A 22,072-nucleotide genomic window follows, 5' to 3' on the forward strand; every position below is an offset into this window, starting at 1 on the left:
CTGTATGGGATCCCTGCGCTTGTAATAATACTGGACGCATGAAAAATTATATATATATATATATATATATATATATATATATATACATATATATATATATATATATATATATATATATATATATATATATATATATATATATATTGGCCCCCCCTTTTCAATTTTCTGGTACGCCGGTGTTTAACGTTATCTCAATGCTAGCACACTAGACGCATCACATTCCCCACACACACACAAGGCACACACAGTGTTTAACGTTATCTCAATGCTAGCACACTAGACGCATCACATTCCCCACACACACACATACTCTAGTCACTGTATTTGTTTATTGTTATCTCAATGACAGCACACTAGACGCATCACATTCCCCACACACACACACACAAGGCACACACAGTGTTTAACGTTATCTCAATGCCAGCACACTAGACGCATCACATTCCCCACACACACACACGGCACACACAGTGTTTAACGTTATCTCAATGCCAGCACACTAGACGCATCACATTCCCCACACACACACACACACAAGGCACACACAGTGTTTAACGTTATCTCAATGCCAGCACACTAGACGCATCACATTCCCCACACACACAAGGCCCACACAGTGTGTAACGTTATCTCAATGCCAGCACACTAGATTTACCACATTCCCCACACACACACACACAAAAGGCACACACAGTGTTTAACGTTATCTCAATGCCAGCACACTAGACGCATCACATTCCCCACACACACACAAGGCACACACAGTGTTTAACGTTATCTCAATGCCAGCACACTAGACGCATCACATTCCCCACACACACACAAGGCACACACAGTGTTTAACGTTATCTCAATGCTAGCACACTAGACGCATCACATTCCCCACACACACACACACAAGGCACACACAGTGTTTAACGTTATCTCAATGCCAGCACACTAGACGCATCACATTCCCCACACACACACAAGGCACACACAGTGTTTAACGTTATCTCAATGCCAGCACACTAGACGCATCACATTCCCCACACACACACAAGGCACACACAGTGTTTAACGTTATCTCAATGCTAGCACACTAGACGCATCACATTCCCCCCACACACAAGGCACACACAGTGTTTAACGTTATCTCAATGCCAGCACACTAGACGCATCACATTCCCCACACACACAATTCCCACACAGTGTTTAAAGATATCTCCATGCAAGAACACTAGACGCATCACCTTCCACACACACCTCCCCGGCACACACACTGACACACGAGGCCGCAGTGTGATGTAAGGAACAACACGACGACTGTAGCTGAGACACAAGGCGAGCTGATCACGCTGAGCACAGCGGCGAGGCGTCACCCTGAATTTGGAGTGTGCTGGAAATAGCGAGGCGGAGCTGTGCTGAGGGAGCAGGGAATGTAGTGTGGGGAACACAACACTTCCTTTGTAACAGTGGTAGTATTTCACGGGCACGGCCCGTACTACTGAATAGGCTTTTCGCTAACACCCATGAAAAAAATAATATCCTCACCTTGATGGATAACAAAACAAGAAAGAAACACACGGAGGCAGGCGACGTCTGGCTCACTTCCTCTCTTTTTCTCTCTTCGTCTTTGTCCTTCATTCAGTCTCCTTCTCTTTTGCTCCGTCTCGTTCATGCCCGCACATGTTCTTGCTCTTCCAGCCCCAACACACTTTCCTTTCCTGTCCCACTGCCAGTCACCGTCTCCTGTCTATTTTATCTAATACCTGCTCGTACATTCTTTCTCTCAGTTTCTTTCTATTCGTGTCTCTCCGTCCCTCCTTCATCTGTTAATATATTCCATTTATTCCTCGTCCTTCATCCGTCTGTATATTATCCCCGTTACTCCTTCAGTCGTCTATATACTCCCCTCCCCCCCATCTCTCTCTCTCTCTCTCTCTCTCTCAGTCCAGCAGTCAGTCAATCAGTCAGTCACTCAGTCAGTTAGCCAGTCAGTTAGATAGTTAACCCGGTAGCAGCGACGGTCCAAATTTGTGGCTTCACCTTGTAGCAGCGACGGGCCAAAATTGTGCCATGATATAACCCCCCCTAAATAGATGATACATAATCTGATCACAAATGCTTGGATATATATTATGAAGTGGTTTGTGTGAGGGTGATTATTCTCATTTTTCTCACTTGGAGGAACCATTAAGAAACATGATCCCCGCTGCTACCTACCGGGTTAACCATTCACTCATTCATTCAGTCAGTCCGTTTGCCATTCATTCATTTATTCATTCAGTCAGTCAGTCAGTCATTTAGTCAGTCAGGCAACCAATCACTTTTTTTACGTAGCCACAGTCAGTCAGTCAGTCAGTCAGTCAGCCAAATCAGTCATTCAATTATACATTAGTTAGTCCGGCAGTCAGACAGTTACGTAGGTAGTCAGACTGCTAGTCAGTCAGTCAGTCAGTCAGTCATTTAGTCAGTCAAGCAATCAGTCAGTTATTTTCGTAGCCACACAGCCAGCGAGTCAGTAAGTCAGTCAGCCACTTACATCAGCATGGTCAGCTAGTCAAGATAAGTCAGTCAGTCAGTCAAGGCATTCAATCAGCCATTCTTAAAGTAAATCAGTCACTCCAGCAGGGAGCGCCATCAAATCCCGGAGTCTGCCTTACAAAAATCCCGTTTTCTATCGTGTGCCGGGGCGGGGCTAAGGCCAGCGTGACCTTGAGGGCGGCTCAGGGATGAATGATGGGCCTTTAAACTCTGCCATGCATGCCGGACCCGAGCCAGTAGCGGCGCCCTGAATCACGCGTCACCGGCTACTTCGGGGGTCATGTTGGTAAACCTTTCGGCGTCCAGGCACACACTGGGCAAGGCTGTCGTGGAGTGGTGGGCGCGTCAGGGGTAGTTTACGGCCCTGGCGGTAGTCTGACGAAGCCTCTGTGATGGGATCTTGAAAATACTCCGGAAAACTCTCGATTACGCGCCCTTCTCGCTGCCTTCGTGGCCTTTGTAAACGTTTGTTGTGAGGTGGAAAGCGTTAAGAATACGAGACTCAGGTCGGCATTGTCAGACGCTTCCGCCTCTCACATCAACTTTTTCAAGGCCCAAAGAGGACATTAATCGGCCTCTAATGAGTGTTCGTTTAGGCTGATGGAACAAAAGAAGGGTCAGACTACCACCAGGGTCATGAAACTACCCCGAGAAATGCCCACAACTCCTACGGAAGCCTTGGCAAACGTGTGCGTGCTTGGGCGACGAAATGTTGACCCTGAATTCTTGAACGTATCAGCCCCATGGCGACTATTTCCCAAAGGCCGCAGGGAAGATGAGCTGGATGATCATGCGCGATTTTCCCGATCAAGATGCGTAAGTCATGAGCAAGTCTGAGGGCCTTATTTTAACAGTATCCGGCTGCCATTACAGCTTCAACATAGAGGATTAACGTGGCTTTCATGGGTGGGTTTCAAGTTGAGGGTGCAGCAGCGGTCGTGTAAACCTCTCACCCGCATCACACACCAGTCCACGGCAAGCCCAGCAACTTGTACGTACGAGAGGCTTATCAAACAAGAGAACTGAGGGGCCAGACGCTTGAAATAGACACTTAAGCGGATAGAGTGATTAGAAAGACTGGTTTCTACTCTCCGAAATGTGTAAATACATCTATACTGCAGGGAAATGGGTAGGCATAGAGATTAGAGCACACAATGACACACACACACACACACACACACACACACACACACACACACACACACACCGTCAGCTGTAAACAGACACACACACAGTGCTGCAGGGATGGGTCAGTAAGGCATCGGCGCCTCGGTTCGCCTGTTTAAAAGCCTCTCGTAGAAGTTTCAGGGTTTTCACGGACTGTCTCGTGATCCCGGTGACAGTCATACACGACCTCTGCACCTTCAACGGGACACCCCCGTGAAAACCCAGTTAATCTTCTCTGTGGGCTTGGAAAATAGTCCTAATCTGAGCCGAGACGTTTAGGAATATGGAACGAACTCACTTCAACCTCGTTTACAGTCTCTCTGTAGATTAGGTAACGCACACACCAGCGGCTTTGAAACAGGCGTAAAAGTAGCTACGTATAGTGATTGTAAGGCTGGTTTATATATCTATAATGCTCTCTCTCTCTCTCACACACACCTTCTCCACGCTGGGCTTAGTGAACGTAAGGAGGAACGGCTTGCAATTTTCCTTCCTAAGTCTGTCAATGGCGAGCGCGAGATATTCATTCACTTCCTCTGTTGTGTTCTTGCCGCTTTGGGAGGCTGAGGCCCAACCTGCGAAGGGAAGGTGAAGTATTGCATGGGAGGCGAGGCTGTCAACGGGAGCCGGGCTAAGGACACGGGCACCTGATAGAAAGGGGAAGGTGAAGTATTGCATGGGAGGGCGAGGCTGTCATCGGGGAGTTCCGGGCTAAGGACACACGGGCACCTGATAGAAAGGGGGAAGGTGAAGTATTGCATGGGAGGGCGAGGCTGTCAACGGGGAGCTCCGGGCTAAGGACACACGGGCACTTGCTTAAGCAGGAACAATAACTTGTAACATATATATTTCTTTTGCAAATTGGGGGCAGACAATGAAAGAGACGGACAATGAGGAAAGAATCAATCGTCTTTGTCCGTCTGTTTACATGTCTTTTTTTTTTCTTACCAAAAAAACTAAAAATATTATGAATATATTTACCAGTTCCACATGGGTGGACATCCCAAACATTTACACATCTCCCTCCACACACACGTGACGGCGTGTGCGCCAAGTGCCGGAGGCGGTGACAGTGAAAACGTAAGAAAGTATTATAGGGTTATGATTATTTTCCAGTTATCACTCCTCCATTTTTCGCACTTCTTGAAAAAATACGTTCATCAGAAATAGAAAAAAAGAGTCTGATAGAAACTGTCAAACTTAATATGTTGTTTGCTCAGCACGTAAAGGAAAATTGAGCTGCTTCTCCGTCACAGACTTACGTAAAAGGTAATTAGCATAGAACACGCACTATTAAACACTCACACACACAAAAACTTCCTTTCTGTGTGTGTGTGTGTGTGTGCTTTCTCATCACATCTGATAATGAAGACGTTGTGGATTGTTTCGACACAGCCACTCAGCGCGGCTGGTCAGCTTAGAGAGAAAGGCGGCGACTCTTCCTCACTCTTCATAAATAAACCGGATCAGCAAAGTAGCTTCCCGCGACGCCGCCGATGAACAACTCTGCGGGGATCCTACCTGCCCGCCGCACCCGCCGCTCCCACTCGTTCTCTGCCTCTGCCCCCGCCCCCCACACCCATCGCGGTGGTCAGAAGTCAAAGGACTGAAAGGAGTGTTATGTAAACCTTTCCCATTTCTTTTCATCGAACTCAGTTAGTCATCAGTCCTCAGTTTAGCCAGTCAGTTAGATAGTTAACCCGGTAGCAGCGACGGTCCAAATTTGGCTTCACCTTGTAGCAGCGACGGGCCAAGGCCATAATTTGTGCCATGATATAACCCCCCTATAGATGATGATACATAATCTGATCACAAATGCTTGGATATATTACAGAAGTGGTTTGTGTGAGGGTGATTTTCTTATTTTCTCACTTGGAGGAACCATTAAGAAACATGATCTGCTGCTTCCTACCGAGTTAACCATTCATTCAGTCAGTCCAGTTTGCCATTCATTTATTTATTCATTCATTCAGTCAGTCAGTCATTTAGTCAGTCAGGCAACCAATCACTTTTTTACGTAGCCACAGAGTCAGTCAATCAGTCAGTCAGCCAAATCGGTCATTCAATTATACATTAGTTAGTCCGGCAGTCAGACAGTTACGTAGGGTAGTCAGACTGCTAGTCGTCAGTCAGTCAGTCAGTCATTAGTCAGTCAGGCATTCAGTCAGTTATTTTCGTAGCCACACAGCCACACAGCAGTAAGTCAGTCAGCCACTTACATCAGCATGGTCAGCTAGTCAAGATAAGTCAGTCAGTCAGGCATTCAATCAGCCATTCTAAAGTAAGTCACTCCAGCAGGGAGCGCCATCAAATCCCGGAGTCTGCCTTACAAAAATCCTGTTTTCTATCGTGTGCCGGGGCGGGGCTAAGGCCAGCGTGACCTTGAGGCGGTGCAGGATGAATGATGGGCCTTTAAACCTGCATGCCGGACCCGAGCCAGTCGCGGCGCCCTGAATCACGCGTCACCGGCTACTTGGGGGTCATGTTGGTAAACCTTTCGCGTCCAGGCACACACTGGGCAAGGCTGTCGTGGAGTGGGCGCGTCCAGGGTAGTTTACGGCCCTGGCGGTAGTCTGACAAGCCTCTGTGATGGGATCTTGAAAATACCCGGAAAACTTTGTAAACGTTTGTTGTGAGGTGGAAAGCGTTAAGAATACGAGACTCAGGTCGGCATTGTCAGACGCTTCCGCCTCTCACATCAACTTTTTCAAGGCCCAAAGAGGACATTAATCGGGCTCTAATGAGTGTTCGTTTAGGCTGATGGAACAAAAGAAGGGTCAGAGTACCACCAGGGTCATGAACATTCTCGAGAATGCCCACAACTCCTACGGAAGCCTTGGCAAACGTGTGCTGTGCTTAAGGACGAAATGTTGACCCCCTGAATTTGAACGTATCAGCCCCCATGGCGACTATTTCCCAAGGCCGCAAGGAAGATGGATGATCATGCGCGATTTTCCTGATCAAGATGCGTAAGTCATGAGCAAGTCTGAGGGCCTTATTTTACAGTATTTAACAGTTTTACTGCTTACTTAGCTTTCGGTTTCAGGGTTTTCAGTTCAGGGTGCAGCAGGTCGTGTAAACCTATCACCAGCATCACAAAACAGTCCACGGAAAGCCCAGCAACTTAGGCACGAGAGGCTTATCAAACAAGAGAACTGAGGGGCCAGACGCTTGAAATAGACACTTAAGCGGATTAGATGACAGCAAGACCGAAATGTGTAAATACATCTATACTGCAGGGAAATGAGCACAGAGACACACACACACACACACACACACACACACACACACACACACACACACACACACACACACACACACACACAGTGCTGCAGGGATGGGTCAGTAAGGCTGCACGGCACGTATTCTTAACGCATCGGCGCCTCGGTTCGCCTGTTTAAAAAGCCTCTCAACCAGGGTTTCACGGACTGTCTCGTGATCCGGTGACAGTATACACGACCTCTGCACCCTCAACGGGACACCCCGTGAAAAACCCAGTTAATCTTCTGTATGGGCTTGGAAAAATAGTCCTAATCTGGAGCCGGATAACGCACACACGGGAACCTGATAACAACCTCGTTACAGTCTCTCTAGATTAGGTAACACACCAGCGGCTTTGAAACAGGCGTAAAAGTAGCATTGCATAGTGATTGTAGGCTCTCTCTCTCTCTCTCTCTCTCTCTCTCTCTCTCTAAGGCTCTCTCTCTCTCTCTCTCTCTCATCTCTCTCCTAAGTCTGACAATGGCACCTGATATAAATTCATTGCATGGGAGGCGAGATATTCATTCATCGGGGAGTGGCAGTGGAGACCCAACCTGCGAAGGGGAAGGTGAAGTATTGCATGGGAGGGCGAGGCTGTCATCGGGGAGTTCCGGGCTAAGGACACACGGGCACTTGCTTAAGCAAGAACAATAACTTGTAACATATATATTTCTGTTGCAACTTGGGGGCAGACAATGAAAGCGACGGACAATGAGGAAAGAAACACTCGTCGTTGTCCGTCTGTTTACCTGTCTGTTTTTTTTCTTACCAAAAAACCTAAAAATCTGATGAATATATTTACCAGTTCCACATGGGTGAACATCCCAAACGTTTACACAGCTCCCTCCACACACACATATGACGGCCGTGCTGCGTGCGCCAAGTGCCGGAGGCGGTGACAGTGAAAACGTGTAAGAAAGTATTAAGGGTTATGATTATTTTCCAGTTATCATTCCTCCATTTTTCGCACTTCTTGAAAAAAAATACGTTCATCAGAAATAGAAAAAAAAGAGTCTGGATAGAAACTGTAAAACTTAATCTGTTGTTTGCTCAGCACGTAAAGGAAAATTGAGCTGCTTCTCCGTCACAGATTTACGTAAAAGGTTAGTACGTACCACGCACACAACACTCACGCACAATAAAACTTCCTTTCTGTGTGTGTGTGTGTGTGTGTGTGTGTGTCTTTCTCATCACATCTGATAATGAAGACGTTGAGGATTGTCTGACACAGCCACTCAGCGCGGCTGGTCAGCTTAGAGAGAAAGGCGGCGACGCTCTCCTCACTCGTCATAAATAAAAGCGGATCAGCAAAGTAGCTTCTCCCGCGACGCCGCCGATGAACAACTCTGCGGGGGGTCCTACCTGCCCGCCGCACCCCGCCAAGCTCCCCCCCTGCCCCCCCCGCCCCCACACCCGCTCCATCCGTCCCATCGCGGTGGTCAGAAGGTCAAAGGGACTGAAAGGAGTGTTATGTAAACCTTTCCCATTTTTTTCATAAAGACAGGTGTGCTAGGATAATGTGCTGGAAAAAAGGTCTGTCAAAGATAAATCCGTGGAACTCAGTATTCAAGTATTATTCATTGGTGAAAGCTGTTAGTGACAGACTGGTAGGCATCTGGGCATACAGACAGACGAACAACGGACAGATACACACAACTAGAGACAAAGACATGAAAGAACACACACACACACACACACACACACACACACACACACACACACACACACACACACACACACACACACACACGCTCTCTCTCTCTCTCAAAAGAAGCTGACAATTTTAAACCCCCGGTTGACCAGGCGTTTCAAATTAAGTATTTATGGAGAAACTACTCACTGCCCGTAACTCTTGGACGCTTCTTCACACACAGCCTTCTCCAAGGTATGCGATAAATACATTACTGCGAGAAATGTTTTCACCGTAACTCGTGTGGCTTTCCTTCATTCCTTGATTGCGGGGGAAAGTTCAGGAAAGTATAGAATTATGTAACCATCACCGTCACAGCTCGCCGCCCTTTCCTCTCCCAGCTGAAAGCTTGAGAAATGTGTGGTCGCCTCATCCCAAACGCCAAATAAAATAACGGCAACGTTTTGAAGCCTTCCTTTAGTAGGCGCCAGACGTAAAGAATTCGACGGGAAGTGTCGACTGGATTCGGCGGTCAGTAAGGAATTCTAAGGATTATTTATATTTTTTTCTTACCGGTGAAGAGGTATGGATTAAGTCGGGAGGTTGCAACTCACTGGGATCTGCTTAATAAAATCAACCTTTCATTGAGGGAAGTCGACCTCGGTAGGTAGATAAGGTTAAGCTGACAGTAAGGTTGTGGCTTAATGTCATACTTCTCGGTGTGCCGCGGATTATAGGCGAGATAAGTGAAGGAATCACCCACGGCCGCCTCCTGCCTCCTTACTCGTCGAATGATCAAGGGGCAGGAACCTCTAAGGCGATGGCAGATGTATTGTTAGACTTAGAAAAGAGTCAGAGTTCAGTGCGAACCTTGTGTAACCTGTTAGTGAGAGGGGAAAGGGGTCTGAAGGAAGGAAGGAAGATTTGATAAAACTAAAGAGTGGAATTTGATTGGAATAAACTTACATGACTCAGCACTGGAAACTTCATTGGCTAACTATGATGAAGTTTTCGTAAGTGCTGGTGAGACCCCGTTAATTACTGCTTGGTGGAATTTCACGGTCGGGAGGTGAGGTTGGCTCGCCCTACAAGTAACGCTGAAATAATGAGTTTCTTTGAAGTCGGCCGCACACCGGAGCAGTTTGTTCACGAGCTGCATAATAATATGTAAACTTTTCCCCAGTAAAAATGATGAGTTACCTTTTGTGTTGTAATATTAACTTAAACGCACATGGGTGGTTTTAATCCCCCCCCCTAAGCATTCTTCTCTGTTTTCCCGGTATTTTATCTCTATAGACCTACTTGGTACTTTGGGAGACCACTAATAAATAAACACTTATAAGCATCTAACAAATAATTATTTCCGTTGCAGGAGCCAAGATGGCGGCGAGCCCTTGCCGTGGTGCAGGGCGTGGCGTCCAAGGGGTACTGGCTGCTCCTGCTGCTTCTCTTGCTGCTGCTGCCGCCACCACAGGCCGCCGCCGCCGGGCCCCCCGCGGAGAGCCAAGGTGAGTCTCCGCCCGTCACGCCAGAGGAGGTGCCGGACGTGGAAGTCTTGGGGCAGGAGGAGTATAGTTACAATACCAGCAGCGTCCAGGGCGACTCTCCGCTCCTGCCTGACGACGCCGACGATTTCCTTCCGCCCATCATATCAACGGAGGCGCCCTTGGAGAACCCGAGTCCGTCAGGTGAGGTGCGGCTGCCTGGCCCGCCCGCTGCTGCCTGCTGTCTCGCCGCACGGCCTCCACTAACACCTGACTCGGGCGGCGCTGGGGATGCGGGTGGTGGTTGTATTAATGGTTGTTGTTGTTGTTGTTGTTGTTTGTGGTGGTGGTGGTGGTGGAGGTGGTACTATATAGTGCTGGTAATGGTATTGTTGTTGGTACTAATATTGGTAATGATATTCCTGTTGATATCAGTGGTGTTGATGGTGGTAAGATTAATATTGTCATTGGTATTGGAATTTTATGGTTTATGGAGGTAGTGATGATAGTGATGGTGGAAGTATTTTGTGTGATAGTTGATGGTGGTGGTCATGTTGCCGCTACTGCTTGTGGTGGGGGCGGGTGACAGGGCTGTTGATAAACTATAAAGGAATAGATAGAATATTCTTAATTCTTTTGAATGGCAACTATTCGCAAATAAATCTTGATAAGTAAGAAAAAATAACCGTGCTTAACTTTTCTTTCATGCACAATGCGTGGATAACATGCCTTGGGTTCTTCATACATTAGTTATTTCCCAGTGTGTCGCGTAGGTACTCTTTCCCTCCATATCTGTTCCCTTTATCCCGTGTCCGTCCATTGCGATTTCTTAATTTTAGTTGCCTTTCTACCTACTACACCCCTGGATTGTTACTAATGAGACCAGAATACATCCAATACCTACTTGCTCTATTATTATTATTATTATTATTATTATTATTACTATTATCATCATCATCGTATATAGTAGAAGTATTTCAAGTATGCCTATGCCTCTCCATATTGTACTCAGTCTTTCATCGCTAAATACAAAGTTCTCATTTACTACTCAACGGCAGGTTTTATAGTTTTTCACCTTCTTTGAATTCCACATATAGTACTTTACACCCAATTACTTTTTTTGCTTTGCACATTTGCGTCAAATTATTACTATCAGTGGACATCAGATTGTTGGATCATTATTACAGTAAATATGAGATATATGGATAATTTTTAGAGGTGTTCATCATCAAGTAAAGTGCTTCGTGGAAAATTGATATCATAGGAATAAGGTCTGGAAACACGTAGTTGGAACTTGGTGTATGGGCGCTGTGCTGAGTTTTTCCGTGGCTATGGTCTAAGAGTCTTGAGGAGCTGTCAAAGGGAAATCAAGAATGAGCTCGGGAGGCAGCATGAGCCACGAATAGATGGCGTCACTATAAACACTTGCCTGCGCCACGGTGGGCTCGAGCCGACTACCAGGCCCCCAAAGAAAGCCTACCGGCACCATAGGCCAAGATGTAAAAAAATATATAAATAAAGGTAGTAGCAATAGTAGTAGTAGTAGTAGTAGTAGTAGTAGCAGTAGTAGTAGTAGTAGTAGTAGTAGTAGTAGTAGTAGTAGTAGTAGTAGTAGTAGTAGTAGTAGTAGTAGTAGTAGTAGTTTTCTTGTACTGTTTTCCAATGTATTTAAAAAGGTGTAATGTACAATATGACCGTAACTGGTGAGTAAAGGAACGCGTGCCGTAAAAAGGGTTGCCCTTAACGTCTAAATTTGCATTCCCTGGAAAGGCGGACGTTGCGAGTAGACTTCATTAAAGTTTATAGATGGGTGACGGCCTTTAATGAGGGTCTGCTCGTAAAAGGGCATGCACTCTTAGCCATGGGTCGTTAGATCAATATAGATTTGTTAAACATGCAGGCAGGAATTGGTTTGCTAATAGAATGGTAGTCGAATGGAAGAGGCTTGACAGTCGTGCATGTGGTGAATTTCACTGTGATAGGCACACTATTATTAATAGGTAAGGTAAATTCATTAATAGGATAATAGTTTTATTGTAAAGGTTTTCATTGATAAGAAAAGAAATACAGCTGGAGCTCCTCCCCTGAAGGTGTAATAAGAGCGACGGTCACTGAAGGGTGTCTCGCTCCCCGGGAGTGTGGCTCACGATGTGGCTCGCGCCTGCGCCGGGGCTCACTGGTGAGTGTGTTACCAGGCTGCTTAGTGAAGCATGACAATTTACACAACGACAGCACAGATGGCCGTGACGTCCAGGAAGGCATCAGTTTCTACGAACCAGTCATCACTGGTCATCATCTCGAAGGCTGCCCATGCATCATCAGCCTCTTCGGTGATGGCGGCCACCAATTCGGCGGATGGGCATGGATCATCAGCCTCTTCGGTGATGGCGGCCACCAATTCGGCGGATGCCCATGGATCATCAGCCTCATCAGACGAGTCATCACGGGTCGTCACTTCCAAGAGTGCCCATGGATCATCAGCCTCATCAGACGAGTCATCACGGGTCGTCACTTCAAAGAGTGCCCATGGATCATCAGCCTCATCAGACGAGTCATCACGGGTCGTCACTTCAAAGAGTGCCCATGGATCATCAGCCTCATCGGTGATGGCGGTCACCACCGGCGGATGCCCATGGATCATCAGCCCACGGACCAGTCATCACGGGTCATTGCTTCAAAGGCTGCCCATGAATCATCAGCCTCGACCATAGCAGCGGAGGTCACCAAGTCTGGGGCTGCCCATGAATCATCAGCCTCCACGGACCAGTCATCACGGGTCATTGCTTCAAAGGCTGCCCATGAATTATCAGCCTCGACCATAGCTGCGGAGGTCACCAAGTCTGGGGCTGCCCATGAATCATCAGCCTCCACGGACCAGTCATCACGGGTCATTGCTTCAAAGGCTGCCCATGAATCATCAGCCTCGACCATAGCAGCGGAGGTCACCAAGTCTGGGGCTGCCCATGAAACATCAGCCTCCACGGACCAGTCATCACGGGTCATTGCTTCAAAGGCTGCCCATGAATTATCAGCCTCGACCATAGCAGCGGAGGTCACCAAGTCTGGGGCTGCCCATGAAACATCAGCCTCCACGGACCAGTCATCACGGGTCATTGCTTCAAAGGCTGCCCATGAATTATCAGCCTCGACCATAGCAGCGGAGGTCACCAAGTCTGGGGCTGCCCATGAATCATCAGCCTCCACGGACCAGTCATCACGGGTCATTGCTTCAAAGGCTGCCCATGAATTATCAGCCTCGACCATAGCAGCGGAGGTCACCAAGTCTGGGGCTGCCCATGAAACATCAGCCTCCACGGACCAGTCATCATGGGTTGTCACTTCAAAGGCTGCCCATGCATCAGCCTCGACCATAGCAGCGGAGGTCACCAAGTTTGGGGCTGCCCATGAAACATCAGCCTCCACGGACCAGTCATCATGGGTCGTCACTTCAAAGGCTGCCCATGCATCAGCCTCATCGGTCCTGGCCACCCGTCAGTGGCCGCACGCGGTGCAGGGCTCACGCCCGGACGGGCTCGCCACACCGCCTCCCGTTGCACTGAGACTGCTGAAGACGGGCCCGTCATCACAGAAGAGAGAGAAGTGGAGGCCGCTGATGTTGTCCAGCAGCCAGGCCAGTGGGATGGAAGAGGTGAAGACTGGCTTCCTAAGCGAGGCACATTGCACCTTGACGGCCGCGTTGCCGTCTTTCTTGCACAGCTTCGCCAAGGGCACACGCAGCTCACCCTCGGCGTGGCAGCCTTGAATCCCTGCGACGCAAGACCATCCTTCCACGGGGAGCTTGACGGAGGCGACCGTACGCCTCCTCTTCAGGCAGGAGGTGGAGTCCTTGCACGAGAGCTTGATGGAGTCCACCAGGGAGGAGCCTCGCTCCAGGGTTACCCACACGTTGAATTTCTGTCGAGATGCAGAGTTTCCCATCGTTGCTTCGATGTGATATAAAAAATATCCGTATATCGAGGAAATCGGTGTTAGGTAATAAAGGAGGTGCTATGTCCATGAAGACCGACTGGCCTCCAGCAAATTCTTTCTGCTGTAATCTTGCCTAGTCGGCTAAGTAGTGCAGTTCACGCGTCGGATGGCGGGTGACAGGGCTGCAGCAACACGCTTCTTCATGTTGTTAAATAATAATTAACAATATAAAGGAAAATTCAAATTGTCTAGTGAGAGAGAGAGAGAGAGAGAGAGAGAGAGAGAGAGAGAGAGAGAGAGAGAGAGAGAGAGAGAGAGAGAGAGAGAGAGAGAGAGAGAGAGAGAGAGAGAGAGAGAGAAACAAAGAGGAAGAATTTAACCTCAGGAACGAAGAATATAAAGAAGTGCAAGTGGTACTAGTGATTATCGGTAGGTGTCAAAAAGACAATCTCAGGGCGCCTCCAAGCACACACACACACACACACACACACACACACACACACACACACACACACAGCCACATCTATGTGGTGGAGACTAGTCGTGATGAGGACAGTAGGTGTTTGGTGGTGGTGTTGGTGGTGGTGGTGGTATACTTAGGGAAAGGTCGTAAATTGCTGAACAGGTTTCCCCAGCGGCAAGAGTGGCCTGCCAATGGGAAGATGTTGAAATTTGTGCAGAAGTGTCCTGCGGCTAAAACAAAAACTGTGGAATGTGTTTGGACAAAGTTAACGAAGGAGATAAGCGTGCGAGATACAATATTGTGACGTGCGTGTGTGTGTGTGTGTGTGTGTGTGTGTGTGTGAGAGAGAGAGAGAGAGAGAGAGAGAGAGAGAGAGAGAGAGAGAGAGACTGCTGGAAGGGATTAAAAAGAGAACAACGCAATATACTCTTCCGCAAAAACCTGATCCATCCGATAGAGCCTTCACCTGCCGCCCGGCGTCCTAATTGTTACACTCGCCGAGGACCGCCGCGCTGATTGGTGACCTTATAAGTGCGTCGCAGCCACCAAAGGAATTGAACGTTTTGACCGTAGAAAATTCAAAACTACCGCTCCTCAGCTGACTTTATCGGCAATTGGCTTTTTTCTCCGCCAATGGCTGGCTCTCCCTTCCCTTACGCGTCCTGTCAAGAGGGCACTTTTCTCGCCTAGTTGTTCACTGTTACTCTGATGCGTTACGTAACATGGCTCTAAGGAAAGTGTCTGCTGCACTGCACAGGTGTACGTTCAATAAATGGGCACCTGGGGAAACGTGGAGATTATAAATTGTGGTGCCTCGCACATGACACCGGACCTGTACCCGGGCAGCACCCGCCACGTGCTCTTTGGCCAGCGAGAGAGAGACGAGCACCGACGCCACGCGCAGCTGTAGCATGTGACTCCACCTGTACCTGTTATTTCTCTGCCGAACAGTTCTAATTACGGCCGTCAGCAGATCGCTGGCCGAGGCCTCCTGTCACGTGCCACTTCTTAAACGCAACATCAGCACGCGCCGGAGGGGGAAATGCAAGATTCAAGAGGTGGTCATAGTTCTGTATAAAACTAAACAGCTGACACTCTCTCTCTCTCTCTCTCTCTCTCTCTCTCTCCTTGATTGTTATGCAGTTTTCGTTTGAATTTTACTATAAAACAATAACCCACGCACACATAGCTATCACAGACTAATTTGAAAACTTATTTAAGAGATCATTTATAACCTTTATTAGTTTTAATATAAAGTATAAATTATTATATTAGCTCAGTATGGAAACGATTACAACGTGGCGGCGCCCGGCCTGGTGGGCCTGGCAGCTCGTGTGGCTCTGCTCCTCTCGTCCCTTGCCCCACGCCCCGCGATGCGTAGGCTTGTCTCTACACGGCCTCGGGCACTCAGAGACAGGTGTCCAAACAGATCCTAGACTCGCCAATATGGTTCAAGTTTATGGTGTTGATAAAATATATATTAAGATGTCATTCTTGACATTTTTCTACTGGAGAACTTTGTTTGGATTGAGATTTCGCTGCCTGTTAGCGCAGATTTATAAGATGGGAATTCTGGTAATGATGTGGAAAAGGCGTTCATCACCGCTGCATTCTGGTAGCCTGGCAGATTATTACTATTTTTGTCAACAGCAAATATAAAATAACTAACTGACTAGGTAAATATAATCTTATGATCATTCAAGAAGATAAATTATAAAAAATTGCAAAATTGTCAAGTGGGTGTATATATATGTCTATAAATTCATAATATATATAATTATATATATATATATATATATATATATATATATATATATATATATATATATATATATATATATATATATATATATATATATATATATATATATATATATATATATATATATATATATATATATATATATATATATATATATATATATATATATATATATATATATATATATATATATATATATATATATATATATATATATATATATATATATATATATATATATATATATATATATATATATATATATATATATATATATATATATATATATATATATATATATATATATATATATATATATATATATATATATATATATATATATATATATATATATATATATATATATATATATATATATATATATATATATATATATATATATATATATACATATGAAGGAGGGAGGGAAGGTGAGAATCCTGAAACAGAGGGTGATTTGGAGATAAACAAGGACCAAGTACTGATGGTGATAATGATAGTAACGACTACGATGATAATGTGGGCAAGGATGATGATGGTGATGACAGTGACAACGGTGGTGGCATCATGGAGCGATGGCAATGATAAGGTGACTAAGATCGGCCAGGGGAGGAGTGGTGGAGGTTATCGAGCTGGAGACTGTGCTCGGTATCATAAGACACTTTCGCTTCTCACATCAGCTATTTCTAAAGGTCAAAGATGGGTCCTTCGGGTTCTAATAAGTGTTTCTTCAGGTTCATGGTGCAGAAGAAGGGTCAAACTAACACCAGTGTCATAAACTACTACTGAAATGCCCACACCTGCTACGAAACCCTTATAAAATATGCGTACTTGGGTGACGAGGTGTCTTATAATACGACCCATGTTATAGTTCTTCGGAGATGGTGGGAATGGTGTGCGGAGCTCATTGAAATACTGAATAATTATTTCATCTGACGCAAGAATAACTAGCAATGAGGCACGAAATCTTCCCACTCAGGTGTTGCTCCGGCGATTTTTTTTACAGATATGGAGACAGTTCAAGGGCGTGAAAAAAAAGAAAACAATAATGAAAAAGAAGCCCGCCACTTACTGCTCCCGAGTAGAGTACATAGGAGTGGCCAAAAAGTTGTACAAGTCACTCCACGACATTCAACTCTCCCTTTCCGCTGCTCCCAATTTTCTTCCTTATTTTTTTTCCGTCCTCCGCTCCCAGACTCGAGGATCGTATGTAGTTTTCGCCCTCATCTTAATTAATATATGTAGATTTATTAATGTGTAGTACCCGTATCCGCTTACAGAATATAATAGGTAGCAGGTGGCAGTGAGGTGATCTGTCAACTAGAAACCGTGTGACTGGCACCTCTGATAAGCTCAAGAATAATAATATGAAAATAAAACGAATTCGCCCAGCAGTCCACCCGCCTCTCCCAAACCCCATGTCGCACTCAGGCTCCGAGCATTATCGGACACGTGATTCTTTACAATGCCCTTCCCTAGACATTTACCATAACATTTACCTTACAATTACCTCACAGTACCCTTACATTTCCTACGGTCAGACGAGGCAAACACAAGTCCGTGCTGACATAATACTACATGGCATACATTGTTCTGCGACGCGAAATTGTCTCTCTCGCCTCCAATAAGCTCGCCTAGGCCTTATGGACAGCTGTTGCCATCCAAGTTAGCCCAGACGTTGGTTGTGCGTGGGACGGCTGCATCAAACCCGGGTGTTGATGCGGCGAGGACAAAGTTGTTAAAGTAATACCGCTGCTCACCCGTGGGTATCGAGACGGTTCATCGGGATATCCGTGTGTGTGTGTGTGTGTGTGTGTGTGTGTGTGTGTGTGTGTGTGTGTGTGTGTGTGTGTGTGTGTGTGTGTGTGTGCTGATGTACAGATAGATGCATAGAAAATAACATAATATATAACATAAGAGAAATATATCATGATGATAAGGGGGGGGGGGTACTCTAGGAGTTTGTTGAAAGGAGCTGCCGTATCATCGCTAACCTTTCCTGTAGTCCTCGCGCCGCTAGAGTGGACGTAGTAATGCCAGCAGCGTGGCGGCCTTTGGCGTTTGTTTGGGATCCCAGTACTCAAAGAACAAGCGCAAGACTGTGGCAGAATCTGGTTTGGACTCCTTCCCAGTAAATAGGTGAGTGAATGTTTTACAAGGATGAAATTTAACTAAGCACAGGTGTTTTGTCTGCCTAACTGTCCCTGTCATTTATACCTATTGTGTGGCTCACTCGTATCGTTGTCACTCTTTTGATTTGTATGCATTTCCTATATTTTCTCATTTCGTCGTCTCATATAATTCATAACATTATTTTTTATGATTAGGTAATCGCTGAAGTTATCGATGATAGTGATTATTTATTAACTGGCAAGTACTCGTACCTCAGGAATCTGTACCTTCTCCCAGCGTGGCTTCTCATACAACCGTCATAATACAAGGAAAGGGATGAAAACGAGCTACACTCGTCATCTTCAGGATAGTTCGGTAATTAGTCACGTGGTGGCTGCCGTGATGGAAGGAAAGGAAACACGGCGGGTAACTTTTCAGAGATTTCAACTCCACAAAGAAATTATCGAAAAACCAAAGTTTGCAATAATGCTAGAATCGATGACGGGAAAAAAAGTTAAAGAATTCCTTTTGTAATTTTTTCATCTTTTCGTTTGCAAAAGAGTTGTAATTACCCGGGAGAAATTGTGAATTACGTAGACCTGTGGATACTAAATGGACTTGTTGGAATGGGTTGGGTAACTTATTCCTGGTAAGATAAAGGTGAGGTCCCGCACGAGCATATAAAAAAGGGTGAATCGCGCCATCCGCGTGTGGAGTAGGATACCTATTCCTTTATCGCCAGTATTCTCCTCAGTCATGGTTAACCTTGTAGTCACTGTAGGCCTCGGGGCTGGCCAGGTATGAATGAGATCGTCACTTGGGGTTCCACTCACACAGCTCTCTTGGACAGAGTGGAGTCTAACGGCCATAGTGTTAGTCTTCCCCATTCCCTTTCCGTCCCCATCCCCATACGCGGGACTGGGGTATGGATAAGCCGCCCCGTCACCTTCCCATCCCCGGGACAGATATGAGGCACCAATCCGCACGTCATAATAATGTTGGCAGCACTTTCAAATCAATAATTACAGAAAACGAGATAAATAATGCATTTTTTAGACAACATTGTATTCATATACATTATATCTCATAAAACAAAACAATAGCGTTGTTGATCTACAAGTAAATAACAAGTAACGCGGGTAAGTTAATTTATGAGACAGGTTGGTATCCATGACTCGTCACACACCTGGACAGCCACACCGGGGTTGCCAGGTCGTGTCATTTATGGCATTTTTGTCTTAAATCAAGGTGGTGGCCAAGAAATACCCTTTTTTATGGTATATGTTAAGTATTCCCATAATAATTCCATATTTAGTTATCAATCTGCCGTCTTTTGCCATTCTTGGGGACAATTATAAATGAATTTTCAGGAATAACTTTACGTTTACAATCAAATGGAAACACCACAGACTTTACAAACTAAAAATATATATCAACTTTAGCGAAGTTTGCGACATAATATCAGTCATACAAATATTCTGATACTTTTCAATATATGTCCTTCTATAATAACAAATAGAACACTATTTACTCGTGGAATATACGAAGGAAAAGCCGAAGATGTCCTGCTCTCTACCCCGCGGAGTCAACACTTTTCCCACCCCATCCGCACCCTCACGGGTAGCGTAAAGCAACCCCAACCACATGGGGACGCTTTACACTACGGTCTGTGGCCACGGGTAAGGGATGGGGATGGGATGGGAATGGCGAAGTCTAACACTATGGCCGTAAGGCTCCTCGTATCATCAGCTCCCTTCCTCTTACTTACAGTCTTCTACCTCTTAAATTCCGCCGCCATGTTGCATCTCTTTCTATCTTTTATCGATATTTCCATGCTGACTGCTCTTCTGAACTTACTAACTGCATGCCTCCCCCCCTCCCGCGGCCCCGATTCACACGAAACGAAACAAATTCAGTGAAGGGAGTATTGTTATAACATGGGTAAACTATGAGTGAATATTGTTGTTCTTGAGAAAACTAGTTGGTCCATCTATCCCTGGTACAGTTTCCACGTTTAAGTTTAGACTGAAGACAAGACTTTATATGCATCTTGAGTTGTTCGAGTGAAGTAAATAGTTCGGGTGAGAGGCTGACTTTATGAATATTAAGACCATGATGCTACTTTCTTTTCCTGTTTATTTGGTTTTGAGGACGGGTGCATATATATGTGTGTGTGTGTGTGTGTGTGTGTGTGTGTGTGTTTAGGCGAATAAAAAAAATAATAAGATTGACTGCTGATCTGTCCGTGCAGGCCGTGTTCACATGAGCAACCTGAAATCAACGTGCAGGCTGTGAGTAGTGGAATCTAATTGTGGTATTACCGTGCTAAATACAGCCATTATGTCGGTAAATTTATGGTGAACTATTCCTTATAGAGTTTAAGTTTTCTCATAGTCTTGAATCCATCTCACCTTTTTTAACAGACCAAAGGCCCAATATATGTATAGTTCAGTTGCCGCCTGGATTGTATTACCTTGTAGCGTGCTGCCGTTGTTGGTTGGCGTCTTCCCTCGTCTCTATGAATGTGTACCTGCTTATATTTCTTCTCCTTTGTTTTCTTATTTCTGCAACACATCAATTTCTTTAGGCATTCTTAGCCATTTCAAACCCAAGCGTGTTACCTACCCGTGTCTCTTCAGCCACGACCCCCGGCATCAGGCGTCGCGATGTGTTGCCCAACTCGTTGCATGAGCTCGATTCCGTGCAGTGTTGCCATCCGGAGAGTAATTCAGTTTCATTTCTTCGTTTGTATGGAAATTTAGCAACTTCAGAAATTTTGAACAAAACGTAGGGTAATTAGGAGTTGTGGGTAGGAGTCAAACTTACTACAGAACAGAAGATAATTTATTTAGTATAAGAATGATATTTTTGCACAAAACCCTAAAACATACATTTTTCATTGTTACCATAAATAGTCATATACATAAAACAGTACTGCCTATCATAGTGAGATTTTTTCCTGAGTCGTCGTAGGTAATGAAGAAAAATAGGTCAAGTTCAGGACTTTGTAGGGCCGAGTAGTCTTTAGGAGTTGGCAACACTGGACAACACATCGCGAGACTTGATGCTGAGCGTAAATAGGACTTAAGAACGTAAACTTTTCTCTGCTTTGTTTTTTGAGGAGTGGGGTTGGGGGAGGTAGCAGGATCCTTTCTCTGCAACACTACGACTTGTCTCACAGAATTGTAGAAAGCTCTTGCCATTGCTCAAAGATCTTACTCACATACACGGATATTCGATTCAAGATATCGGAGTCCCCCTCCCCGCCTGGGGGGACCACAAATTCCCAGGAGGACTCCTTCTGGCTGCCGACCCGAGAGGTGTCTTGATAACTCCTCGAACCTCTTTCTTCTCAATTTCTGCAACATTCGCGGTCTTCGCTCTAATTTTCATTCTGTGGAACATCATCTCCTCCTCTAAACCTCACCTTCTCTTTCTTACAGAAACACAGGTTTCTGAGGCTACTGACAGCAATCTCTACTCTGTTCCTCCTACTATCTCTATCCTAAATTTCAATCCAAAGCTGGATGTTGCGCCTACGTGCGCAACGACATCACTTGCTCTCGTGCCCACGACCTTGACTCTTCTGAATTTTCCACCATCTGGTTAAGACTTCACTGTCATTCTATTACTAAATACATCTGTGCTGTTTATCTCTCACCTAACTCTACCAACTATGTAAAATTCTTTGACTATTTGAATTCTAAAGTGGAGCTCATCTTGACCCACTCTCCTTC

At 45.6% G+C, this 22,072-nt stretch overlaps 1 long non-coding RNA gene across 2 annotated transcripts; it reads left to right on the forward strand.

The window, feature by feature from the left end:
- Nucleotides 1-12,713: 12,713 nt before the first annotated feature.
- LOC126994710 (uncharacterized) lies at nt 12,714-13,548 on the forward strand. Of its 2 annotated transcripts, none has more exons than XR_007749507.1 (3): nt 12,714-12,787; nt 12,899-13,009; nt 13,232-13,548. It is a non-coding gene; the product is annotated as an uncharacterized LOC126994710 (long non-coding RNA). The 2 variants fall into 2 exon arrangements; XR_007749506.1 differs by having other exon boundaries at nt 13,343-13,548.
- Nucleotides 13,549-22,072: the final 8,524 nt, after the last annotated feature.

The sequence above is a fragment of the Eriocheir sinensis genome, unplaced genomic scaffold (assembly GCF_024679095.1).
Source record: "Eriocheir sinensis breed Jianghai 21 unplaced genomic scaffold, ASM2467909v1 Scaffold852, whole genome shotgun sequence".
In the NCBI taxonomy this organism is placed as follows: Eukaryota; Metazoa; Arthropoda; class Malacostraca; order Decapoda; family Varunidae; genus Eriocheir; species Eriocheir sinensis.